The sequence below is a fragment of the Arachis hypogaea genome, chromosome 19 (genome assembly GCF_003086295.3).
Source record: "Arachis hypogaea cultivar Tifrunner chromosome 19, arahy.Tifrunner.gnm2.J5K5, whole genome shotgun sequence".
Lineage (NCBI taxonomy): Eukaryota > Viridiplantae > Streptophyta > Magnoliopsida > Fabales > Fabaceae > Arachis > Arachis hypogaea.
In genome coordinates, this window is record NC_092054.1 from 55,881,394 (window position 1) to 55,894,147 (window position 12,754).

The window sequence follows — 12,754 nt, forward strand, 5'->3', positions numbered from 1 at the left end:
TCAGAATGGACCATCCTGGATATATTCTATGATGGTTTATCTGAGCTATCAAAGATGTCACTGGACACTTCTGCAGGTGGATCCATTCACCTAAAGAAAACGCCTGCAGAAGCTCAAGAACTCATTGACATGGTTGCTAATAACCAGTTCATGTACACTTTTGAAAGGAATCCTGTGAATAATGGGACACCTATGAAGAAGGGAGTTCTTGAAGTTGATACTTTGAATGCCATATTGGCTCAGAATAAATATTGACTCAGCAAGTCAATATGATCTCTCAGAGTCTGCATGGAATGCAAGCTGCATCCAACAGTACTCAAGAGGCATCTTCTGAAGAAGAAGCTTATGATCCTGAGAACCCTGCAATAGCAGAGGTAAATTACTTAGGTGAACCTTATGGAAACACCTATAACTCAACATGGAGAAATCATCCAAATTTCTCATGGAAGGATCAAAAGCCCCAACAAGGCTTTAATAATGGTGGAAGAAACAGGTTTAGCAATAGCAAGCCTTTTCCATCATCAACTCAGCAACAGACAGAGAACTCTGAACAAAATGCTTCTAATTTAGCAAATCTAGTCTCTGATCTATCTAAGGCCACTGTAAGTTTCATGAATGAAACAAGGTCTTCCATTAGAAATCTGGAAGCACAAGTGGGCCAGCTGAGTAAAAGGATCACTGAAATCCCTCCTAGTACTCTCCCAAGCAATACAGAAGAGAACCCAAAAGGAGAGTGCAAGGCCATTGACATAAGCACCATGGCCGAACTTGTAAGGGAAGGAGAGGACGTGAATCCCAAGGAGGAAGACCTCCTGGGACGTCCAGTGATCAATAAGGAGCTTCCCTCTGAGGAACCAAAGGACTCTGAGGCTCATCTAGAGACCATAGAGATTCCATTGAACCTCCTTATGCCCTTCATGAGCTCTGATGAGTATTCCTCTTCTGAAGAGAATGAGGAGGTTACTGAAGAGCAAACTGCCAAGTTTCTTGGTGCAATCATGAAGCTGAATGCCAAATTATTTGGCATTGATACTTGGGAAGTTGAACCTCCCTTGTTCATCAATGAACTAAGTGATCTGGATCAATTGACATTGCCTCAGAAGAGACAGGATCCTGGAAAGTTCATAATACCCTGCACCATAGGCACCATGATCTTTAAGGCTCTGTGTGACCTTGGTTCAGGAATAAACCTCATGCCCCTCTCTGTAATAAAGAAACTGGGAATCTATGGGTTGCAAGCTGCTAACATCTCATTAGAGATGGCAGACAGTTCAAGAAAACAGGCTTATGGACAAGTAGAGGACGTGTTAGTAAAGGTTGAAGGCCTTTACATCCCTACTGATTTCATAGTCCTGGATACTGGAAAGGAAGAGGATGAATCCATCATCCTAGGAAGACCTTTCCTGGCCACAGCAAGAGCTGTGATTGATGTTGACAGAGGTGAAATATTCCTTCAATGGAATGAGGACTCCCTTGTGTTTAAAACTCAAGGATCTCCCTTTGCAACCATGGAGAGGAAGCAGAAAAAGCTTCTCTCCAAGCAGAGTCAACCAGAGCCCCCACAGTCAAACTCTAAGTTTGGTGTTGAACTCCCATATCCAAACTCTAAGTTTGGTGTTGGAGAGTCTCAACAAAGCTCTGCACATCTGTGAGGCTCCATGAGAGCCCACTGTCAAGCTATTGACATTAAAGAAGCGCTTGTTGGGAGGCAACCCAATGTTTATCTAATTCTTATTTTTATTGTTTTTCATGTTTTCTTAGGTTCATGATCATGTGGAGTCACAAAATAAATATAAAAATTGAAAACGGAATCAAAAACAGCAGAAGAAAAATCACACCCTGGAGGAGCATCTGCCTGGCGTTCAAACGCCAGAACAGAGCATGGTTCTGGCGCTGAACGCCCAAAATGGGCAACATCCTGGCGCTGAACGCCCAGAACAAGCATGGTTCTGGCGTTCAACGCCAGAAATGGCAGCAAATGGGCGTTGAACGCCCAAAATGGGCACCAACCTGGCGCTGAACGCCCAGAGTTGTGTGCAAAGGCATTTTACATGCCTAATTTGGTGCAGGGATGTAAATGCCTTGACACCTCAGGATCTGTGGACCCCACAGGATCATCCCAGGATCTGTGGACCCCACAGGATCCCCACCTACCTCATCATCTCTCTTCCCATTCATGATCATCCCTTCTGTTTTCCATTTACCACTCATATCCATACAACCACTACCTTCAAAATTCAACATCTTTCTCCCACCCAATCCCACCCATATGGCCGAATACACACATCCATCCATCTCCTCCATATCTTCTTCTTCTTCTTCTTCTTCTTCTTCTTCTGATCTTTCTTCTTTTGCTCGAGGGCGAGCAACATTCTAAGTTTAGTGTGGTAAAAAGCATAGCTTTTTTGTTTTTCTCCATAACCATTGATGGCACCTAAGGCCAGAGAGGCCTCTAGAAAGAGGAAAGGAAAGACAAAAGCTTCCATCAAGGGTCTATAGCTCAGTGGTAGAACATTTGACTGTAAATCAAGAGATCCCTGAGATACCTCAGGGGATATATTTTCTTCCACACAATTATTGGAAGCAACTAAGGGTGGAACATCAAGAGCACTCCATCATCCTTCATGAAATCAGAGAAGATCTAAAATCAATGAAGGAGGAGCAGCAAAGACAAGGAAGAGACATAGAAGAGCTCAAGGACATCACTAAGGTGGATTCATTCCTTGTTCTTACTTTCTCTGTTTTTTGTTTTCTATGTTATGTGCTTATCTATGTTTGTGTCTTCATTACATGATCATTAGTAGTAGTAACTATGTCTTAAAGTTATGAATGTCCTATGAATCCATCACCTCTCTTAAAATAAAAACTGTTTTAATTCAAAAGAACAAGAAGTACATGAGTTTCAAATTTATCCTTGAACTTAGTTTAATTATATTGATATGGTGACAATGCTTCTTGTTTTCTGAATGAATGCTTGAACAGTGCATATGTCTTTTGAAGTTGTTGTTTAAGAATGTTAAATATGTTGGCTCTTGAAAGAATGATGACTAGGAGACATGTTATTTGATAATCTGAAAAATCATAAAAATGATTCTTGAAGCAAGAAAAAGCAGTAAAGAACAAAGCTTGCAAAAAAAAAAAAATAGGTGAAAAAAAAAATTAAAGAGAAAAAGCAAGCAGAAAAAGCCAAAATCTCTTAAAACCAAGAGGCAAGAGCAAAAAGCCAATAACCCTTAAAACTAAAAGGCAAGGGCAAATAAAAAGGATCCCAAGGCTTTGAGCATCAGTGGATAGGAGGGCCTAACAGAATAAAATCCAGGTCTAAACGGCTAAACCAAGCTGTCCCTAACCATGTGCTTGTGGCGTGTAGGTGTCAAGTGAAAACTTGAGACTGAGCGGTTAAAGTCAAGGTCCAAAGCAAAAAGAGAGTGTGCTTAAGAACCCTGGACACCTCTAATTGGGGACTCTAGCAAAGCTGAGTCACAATCTGAAAAGGTTCACCCAATTATGTGTCTGTGGTATTTATGTATCCGGTGGTAATACTGGAAAACAAAGTGCTTAGGGCCACAGCCAAGACTCATAAAGAAGCTGTGTTCAAGAATCATCATACTGAACTAGGAGAATCAATAACACAATCTGAACTCTGAGTTCCTATAGATGCCAATCATTCTAAACCTCAATGGATAAAGTGAGATGCCAAAACTATTCAAGAGGCAAAAAGCTATAAGTCCCGCTCATATGATTGCAGCTATGTTTCATTGATAGTTTGGAATTTATAGTATATTCTCTTCTTTTTATCCTATTTTATTTTCAGTTGCTTGGGGACAAGCAACAATTTAAGTTTGGTGTTGTGATGAGCGGATAATTTATACGCTTTTTGACATTGTTTTTAGTATGTTTTTAGTAGGATCTAGTTACTTTTAGGGATGTTTTCATTAGTTTTTATGTTAAATTCACATTTCTGGACTTTACTATGAGTTTGTGTGTTTTTCTGTGATTTCAGGTATTTTCTGGCTGAAATTGAGGGACTTGAGCAGAAACAGATTCAGAGGTTGAAGAAGGACTGCTGATGCTGTTGGATTCTGACCTCCCTGCACTCAAAGTGGATTTTCTGGAGCTACAGAACTCGAAATGGCGCGCTTCTAATTGCGTTGGAAAGTAGACATCCAGGGCTTTCCAGTAATGTATAATAGTCCATACTTTGGCCAAGAATAGACAACGTAAACTGGCGTTCAACGCCAGCTTTCTGCCCAAATCTAGCGTCAAGCGCCAGAAAAGGAGCCAAAACCAGAGTTGAACGCCCAAACTGGCACAAAAGCTGGCGTTCAACTCCAGAAAGGACCTCTACACGTGCAACACTCAAGCTCAGCCCAAGCACACACCTAGTGGGCCCCGGAAGTGGATTTATGCATCAACTACTTACTTCTGTAAACCCTAGTTGCTAGATTATTATAAATAGGACCTTCTACTATTGTATTAGGTATCTTTGATCAGTTGTATGCTATCTTAGATCATGTTTGAGGGCTGGCCTCTCGGCCATGCCTGGACTTTCACTTATGTATTTTTAACGGTAGAGTTTCTACACTCCATAGATTAAGGTGTGGAGCTCTGCTGTTCCTCAAAGATTAATGCAAAGTACTACTGTTTTCTATTTAATTCATCTTATTTCGCTTCTAAGATATCCATTCGCACCCAAGAACGTGATGAAGGTGATGATTATGTGTGACGCTCATCACCATATCCCCTATGAACACGTGCCTGACAAACACTTCCGTTCTACATGAAATAAGCTAGAATGAATATCTCTTAGATCTCCTAACTAGAATCTTCGTGGCATAAGCTAGAATGATGGCGGCATTCAAGAGAATCCGGAAAGTCTAAACCTTGTCTGTGGTATTCCAAGTAGGATTCAATGATTGAATGACTGTGACGAGCTTCAAACTCGCGATTGTTGGGCGTTAGTGACAGACGCAAAAGGAGGGTGAATCCTATTCCAGCATGATCGGGAACCGACAGATGAATAGCCGTGCCGTGACAGGGTGCGTGAGCATATTATTCACTGAGAGAAGGGGATGTAGCCACTGACAACGGTGATGCCCTTGCATAAAGCCAGCCATGGAAAGGAGTAAGACTGATTGGATGAAGATAGCAGGAAAGCAGAGGTTCAGAGGAACGAAAGCATCTCTATTCGCTTATCTGAAATTCTCACCAATGAATTACATAAGTATTTCTATCCCTATTTTATTAATTAATATTCGAAAACCTCATTATCAATTTATATCTGCCTAACTGAGATTTGCAAGGTGACCATAGCTTGCTTCATACCAACAATCTCCGTGGGATTCGACCCTTACTCACGTAAGGTATTACTTGGACGACCCAGTGCACTTGCTGGTCAGTTGTATCGAAGTTGTGACAAATTATGAATGTGTAATCACGAATACGCGTACCAAGTTGCTCACGTGCCAGGAATAGTTTGAGCCTGGACATCACAATTTCGTGCACCAGCGGCGGTGCACGGAACTCCTCCAGCGGCAACGAGGGTCGAGCTTCTTCTCAGTCTGTGGCTCGCAACTCGCGGTTCCCCTCTCAACGGCATTCTTCTTCCGTTCGCGCCTCCAACGGCACCGGCAAAAGCCGCTTCTGTGGCAACGGCAAGGAAGCTCGCGACGGTGACAGGCGGCGTCAGACCCCAGCACTGGCGGCGGCACGGCGTGAACCCTCCTCGCAAGGCCTTCCCGTCAGTCTCTTCCCCTCTGATTGCAGCTCCGTTCTGGATCTCTCTTCCCTCGGTGTGCAGTAGCGACGGCACAGCGTGGAGCACAACGGCACAACGCGACGGCGGTGGTGAAGCTCGACGCGCTAGTGCGGTTCTCCTCCCTCCCCTTGTCTTCTCCTCCTTTGGCCAACCGTGCTTTGTGGGTGTGTGTGTGTTGCGTTTCTTCCTCATTTGAAGCGTTACTGCTGCTGGGTGTTGGGAGAGGGTTTCTGGCGGCTGTAGGGTTAGAGAGAATGGGTAACCAGATTAGGGTTAGTTTTGTAATTTCCAATAAAAATAGGGCCAATATAGTAATTAAAAATAGATTTTAACCCAACAATAATAAAGCATAAAAATACTATTGTCTCATCAATTTACAAATTATTTTCAATAAAATGTTCAAATCAGATAATTAGAAATAATATACTTAATTTCTTCATTTTCCAAAATACCAGTATTAATATTTAAAATATTAATTATTTAATCCAAAACATATAGAAATCCTTATTATTTCACAACTACCAACTTTAAAATTTGAATACAGGAAAATAATCCAATAATTGTAAAATTGGATAATAATCATAACTCATCTCAATTTCAATAAATCAAAACTTGCCTTAATTATCTTTAATAAAATAATTTCTGAAATTAAGGCTATAAATAACTATATGATTTGAGACTTGATCATAAAAAGACTTTTCAAAGATTCTGGGTCTTACATGGCAAGCTGTATGTTGGTGGATCACCGTTGTCAATGGCTACCATCCATCCTCTCAGTGAAAATGGTCCAGGTACGGTTTCTGTATGGCTAATCAACTGTCGGATCTCTCGTCTCGGATGAAAAATACCAAGCACAGCTACCGCACGGTTAATCATCTGTCGGTTCTCACTTGTATCGGAATAGGATCTGTCTATCCTTTTGCACACTGTCACTGTGCCCAACATTTGTGATTTTGAAGCTCGTCACAGTTATCCCGTCCCAGATCCTACTCGGAATACCACAGACAAGGTTTAGACTTTTTGGATATTAGGAATGTTGCCAATTGGTTCTAGTCTCTACCACGAAGGTTCTAATCTCATGGATTCGAATGCTCTGTTGTCAGGAGAGGCAAGTGAAATTCGTGGATCAGAGACCCAAGAGACTATACTCCGGCTGTCGTCCAATGACTACGTTGAACATCATGTAGACCGCTTGTGGTTGTCAGGCACGCGGATCTTGGCTAAGCGAGTAACGAAGATAGTGGGTGATTGTCACGGGTCACCACTTCATTCTGACTTAACTGAATTAAGTACGAGAGTATATCTTGGAGAAGAAGTAAGTGTGAATTGAAAGAGAGACAATAGTACTTGCATTAATTTATGAAGAACAGCAGAGCTCACCTTAATCTATGAGGTGTAGAAACTCCACCGTTGGAAAATACATAAGAGAAAATGGTCTAGGCATGGCCAAATGGCTAGCCTCCCAATGTGAACAATGGCATAAGCTGATAAAGGTCCTTAAAGATATATATACAATAGGAAAGACTAGTATTTATACTAAACTAGTTACTAAGGATTACAGAAATTGAGTAGAGAGTGCAGAAATCTACTTTCGAGGCCCACTTGGTGTGTGCTTGGGCTGAACATTGAGCTTTATATGTGCATAGGCCTTTTCTAGAGTTAAACGCCAGCTTGGATGCCCGTTTGGGCGTTTAACTCCAGTTCTGGTGCCAGTTCCAGCGTTTTACGCCAGAAAAGGGTCTCTGGCTGGCGTTGAATGCCAGTTTGGGCCATTAAATCTCAGGCAAAGTATAAACTATTATACATTTCTGGAAAGCCCAAGATGTTAGCTTTCCAGCCCAACTGAGAATGCACCAATTGGACTTCTGTAGCTCCAGAAAATCGCGTTTGAGTGTAGGGAGGTCAGAATCCAACAGCATCTGCAGTCCTTTCTCAGCCTCTGAATCAGATTTTTGCTCAGGTCCCTCCATTTCAGCCAGAAAATATCTGAAATTATAGAAAAACATACAAACTCATAGTAAAGTCCAGAAATGTGATTTTTGCATAAAACTAATAAAAATATAATAAAAAGTAACTAAAACATGCTAAAAACTACCTAAAAACAATGCCAAAAAGCATATAAATTATCCGCTCATCATAAGGCAAGTAAAATCGTATTACCACTCTCGCATTTACCTCGGTTCAGAGTCTCTGACCAAACAGCTTCACTTGTTGTTGAGCTCTTCCGGCATTCTGATTCTTCCTCTCCGGACAATTTGTGTTTCTTGTTTGAGTCTTGTGTCAAGTTTTATGTTTGGTGTCAATTGCATCTTTTTAATTCTCTTAAAATTTTTGAAAATACATGCATTGGGTTCTTCATTGATCCTCAAGTTGTTCTTGATGATTGTCTTTGTTTGATCTTTAAATTTTTCTTGTTTTGTGTATTTTTTTGTTTTTCATAGGCATTCTTGAATTATTAGTGTCTATAGATTAAAAATTTTTAAGTTTGGTGTCTTGCATGTTTTTCCTTTCTTAAAAGTTTTTCAAAAATAAGTTCTTGATGTTCATCATGATCTTCAAAGTGTTCTTGGTGTTCATATTGACAATCAAAGTGTTCTTGCATGTATTATTAGTTTTGATCTTAATTTCTTGTGTTTTGCATCATTTTTTTATGTTTTTCTCTCTCCGCGTAAAAATTCAAAAGATCGAAAATATATCTTTCCCTTATTCTTCTCATAAATTTCGAAATTTTGATTGATTTAGTCAAAAGGTTTTAAAATTTAATTGTTTCTTATAAGTCAAGTCAAAATTTCAAATTAAAAATTCTATCTTTTCAAATCCTTTTCAAAAATTAAATCTTTTTCATTTTTTTTATTTTAGAAAATTTTTAAAATTGATTTTCAAAATCTTTTTCTTATTTTTATTTCATATTTTCAAAATTAATGCTAACATTTAATGTTTTGATTCAAAAATTTCAAGTTGTTACTTGCCTATTAAGAAAGGATCAATCTTTAAATTCTAAAATCATATCTTTTAGTTTCTTATTGGTCAAGTAATCAACTTTAATTTTCAAAAATAAAATCTTTTTAATTTCCTTTTCAAATCTTTTTCAAAATAAAATTTCAATCATATATTTTTCAAAACTTAATTTCAAAATCTTTCTCTAACTTTCTATCTTTTCAAAATTGATTTTCAAATCTTTTTCAATTAACCACTTGACTTTTGTTTGATTTTAAAAGTATACTATTTCAATCATATCTTTTTCAAAACCACCTAACTACTTTTTTCTCTCCAATTTTCAAAAATCACAAACCACTTTTTCAAAAATCTTTTTAATTAATTAATTTATTTAGTTTTCAAATTTTATTTTATTTCTTCCCTTAATTTTCGAATACTAACCAATAATTAAAATAAAAACAAAAATATTTTCCTTTTATTTTAATTTAAAATTCGAATTCTCTCTCTCTCATCTCTTTCTATTTATTTATTTATTTACTAACACTTCTCTTCTTCTTATAATTCGAACCCTTTCTCCTTCTCTGTGTTCGAATTCTTCATCTTCTCTATTCTCCATTCTATTCTTCTACTCACATAAAAGAATCTCTGTACTGTGACATAGAGGATTCCTATTCTTTTCTGTTCCCTTCTTTTTCATATGAGCAGGAGCAAGGATAAGAACATTCTTGTTGAAGCTGATCCGGAACCTGAAAGGACTCTAAAGAGGAAGCTAAGAGAAGCTAAAGCACAACACTCTGGAGAGGACCTGACATAATTTTTCGAAAAAGAAGAAGAGATGGCCGAACCCAACAACAATGGTGGGGATGCAAGGAAGATGCTTGGTGACTTTATTGCACCCTCTTCTGACTTCTGTGGAAGGAGCATCTCAATTCCTGGAATTGGAGCAAACAACTTTGAGCTTAAGCCTCAATTAGTTTCTCTGATGCAGCAGAATTGCAAGTTTCATGGACTTCCATTGGAAGATCCTCATCAGTTCTTAGCTGAATTCCTACAAATCTGTGACACTGTTAAGACCAATGAGGTTAATCCTGAGGTCTATAGACTTATGCTTTTCCCCTTTACTGTAAGAGACAGAGCTAGGACATGGTTGGACTCACAACCTAAAGATAGCCTAAAATCTTGGGAAAAGTTGGTCAATGCTTTCTTGGCCAAATTCTTTCCACCTCAGAAGTTGAGCAAGCTTAGAGTGGAAGTCCAAACCTTCAGACAGAAGGAAGGTGAATCCCTCTATGAAGCATGGGAAAGATACAAGCAATTGATCAGAAGGTGTCCTTCTGACATGTTTTCAGAATGAAGCATCATATGTATATTCTATGATGGTCTGTCTGAATTACCCAAGATGTCATTGGATCACTCTACTGGAGGATCTTTTCATCTGAAGAAGACGCCTGCAGAAGCCCAGGAACTCATTGAAATGGTTGCAAATAACCAGTTCATGTATACTTCTGAAAGAAATCTTGTGAATAATGAGACAACTCAGAAGAAAGGAGTTCTTGAGATTGATACTCTGAATGCCATATTGGCTCAGAACAAAATATTGACTCAGCAAGTCAATATGATTTCTCAGCATCTGACTGGAATGCAAGCTGCATCCGGCAGTGCTAAAGAAGCTTCATCTGAAGGAGAAGCTTATGACCCTGAGAATCCTGCAATGGAAGAGGTGAACTACATGGGAGAATCCTATAGAAACACCTATAATCCTTCATGGAGGAATCATCCAAGTTTCTCATGGAAAGATCAATAGAAGACTAATCAAGGCTTCAATAATAATGGTGGAAGAAATAGATTTGGCAATAGCAAGCCTTTTCCATAATCTTCTCAGCAACAGATAGAGAATTCTAAGCAGAGCCACTCTGACTTAGCAACTGTAGTCTCTGATCTATCTAAGACCACTCTCAATTTCATGACTGAAGCAAGGTCCTCCATTAGAAATTTGGAGGCACAAGTGGGTCAACTGAGTAAAAGAGTTACTGAACTCCCTCCTAGTACTCTCCCAAGCAATACAAAAGAGAATCCAAAAAGAGAGTGCAAGGCCATAACAATAACCAACATGGCCGAACCTGGAGAGGAAGAAAAGGCAGTGATTTCCAGTGAGAAAGACCTCAATAAACGTTTACTGGCCCCCAAGGAGTTGCCTAATGGGGAACCAAAGGAATTTGAGGCTCATATAGAGACCGTAGAGATTCCACTGAACTTACTGTTGCCATTCATGAGCTCTAATAAGTATTATTCCTCTGAAGAGGATGAAGACATTGTTGAAGAGCAAGTTACTCAATATCTAGGAGCAATCATGAAGCTAAATGCCAAGCTATTTGGTAATGAGACTTGGGAGGATGAACCCCCATTGCTCATCAATGAACTAAGTGATCTGGTTCAACTAAAATTACCTCAGAAGAAACAGGATCCTGGAAAGTTCTTAATACCTTGTACCATAGGCACCATGACCTTTATGAAGGCTCTATGTGACCTTGGGTCAAGTATAAACCTCATGCCCCTCTCTGTAATGGAGAAACTAGGGATCTTTGAGGTGCAAGCTGCAAGAATCTCACTAGAGATGGCAGACAATTCAAGGAAACAGGCTTATGGACTTGTAGAGGATGTCTTAGTGAAGGTTGAAGGCTATTACATCCCTGCTGACTTCATAATCCTAGAGACTGGGAAGGATGAAGATGAATCCATCATCATTGGAAGACCCTTCCTAGTCACAGCAAGAGCTGTGATTGATGTGGACAGATAAAAGTTAGTCGTTCAAGTGAATGAGGACTACCTTGTGTTTAAGGCTCAAGGATCTTCTTCTGTAACCATGGAGAGGAAGCATGAAAAGCTTCTTCCAATACAGAGTCAAACAGAGCCCCCACACTCAACTTCTAAGTTTGGTGTTGGGAGGCCAACATCAAGCTCTGAGTCTCTGTGAAGCTCTCTAAGAGCTTCACTGTCAAGCTACTAACATTAAAGAAGCGCTTATTGGGAGGCAATGTTATTTAATTATATTTATTTATTTTCCATTGTTATTTTATGTTTTCTTTAGGTTGATGATCATGTGAAGTCATAAAAACAACTGAAAAATCAAAAACAGAATGAAAAATAGCATTAAAAATAGCACACCCTGGAGGACAGGTTTACTGGCGTTTAAACGCCAGTAAGGATAGCAGAATGGGCGTTTAACGCCCAGCCTGGCAGCATTCTGGGTGTTAAACGCCAGAATGGACAGCACTCTGGGCGTTTAATGCCAGAAATGGGCATCTGGCTGGCGTTTAACGCCAGGAAAGGTAGCAGAGCTGGCGTTAAATGCCAGAATTGGCACAGAATGGGCGTTTGAATGCCAGAATGGTGCAGGGACTCGAATTCCTTGATACCTCAGAATCTGTGAACCCCACAGGATTTCCACCTACCCCACTTCTTCTTCTCTCCTCTTCACACCTTTCCATAACACTCTTCCCCATACAACCTTGACCAATCACCTCAATACCTCTTCCCCAAACACCATTCACCTATCAAATCTTACCCTCTTCTTTATACTCTCTTCACCACTCACATCCATCCATCATAAAACCCCACCTACTTTACCATTCAAATTCAAACCATTTCCCTTCCAAACCCTCCCCTTCATGACCGAACCCCCATCTCTTACCCTGTAAATACCCCTCCTCACTACCTTCAATTTCACACAACATACACACTACAACCCACCTTGGCCGAACCTACACCAACCCTCCATCTACTCTATTTCTTCTTCTTTTTCTACTCTTTTCTTTCTTCTTTTGCTCGAGAACGAGCAAATCTTCTAAGTTTAGTGTGGGAAAAGCTAAAGCTTTTTATTTTTTCATAACCATCAATGGCACCAAAGGCTAGAGAAATCTCTAGAAAGAGGAAAGGGAAGGCAATTGCTTCTACTTCCGAGTCATGGGAGATGGAGAGATTCATCTTAAAGGTCCATCAAGACCACTTCTATGAAGTTGTGGCCAAGAAAAAGGTGATCCCCGAGGTCCCCTTCAAGCT

General features: G+C 39.7%; 1 non-coding gene across 1 annotated transcript; it reads right to left on the minus strand.

The window, feature by feature from the left end:
- Positions 1-9,932: 9,932 nt before the first annotated feature.
- Positions 9,933-10,036, minus strand: LOC112780780 (small nucleolar RNA R71). The gene has a single exon (XR_003191596.1). It is a non-coding gene; the product is annotated as a small nucleolar RNA R71 (small nucleolar RNA).
- Positions 10,037-12,754: the final 2,718 nt, after the last annotated feature.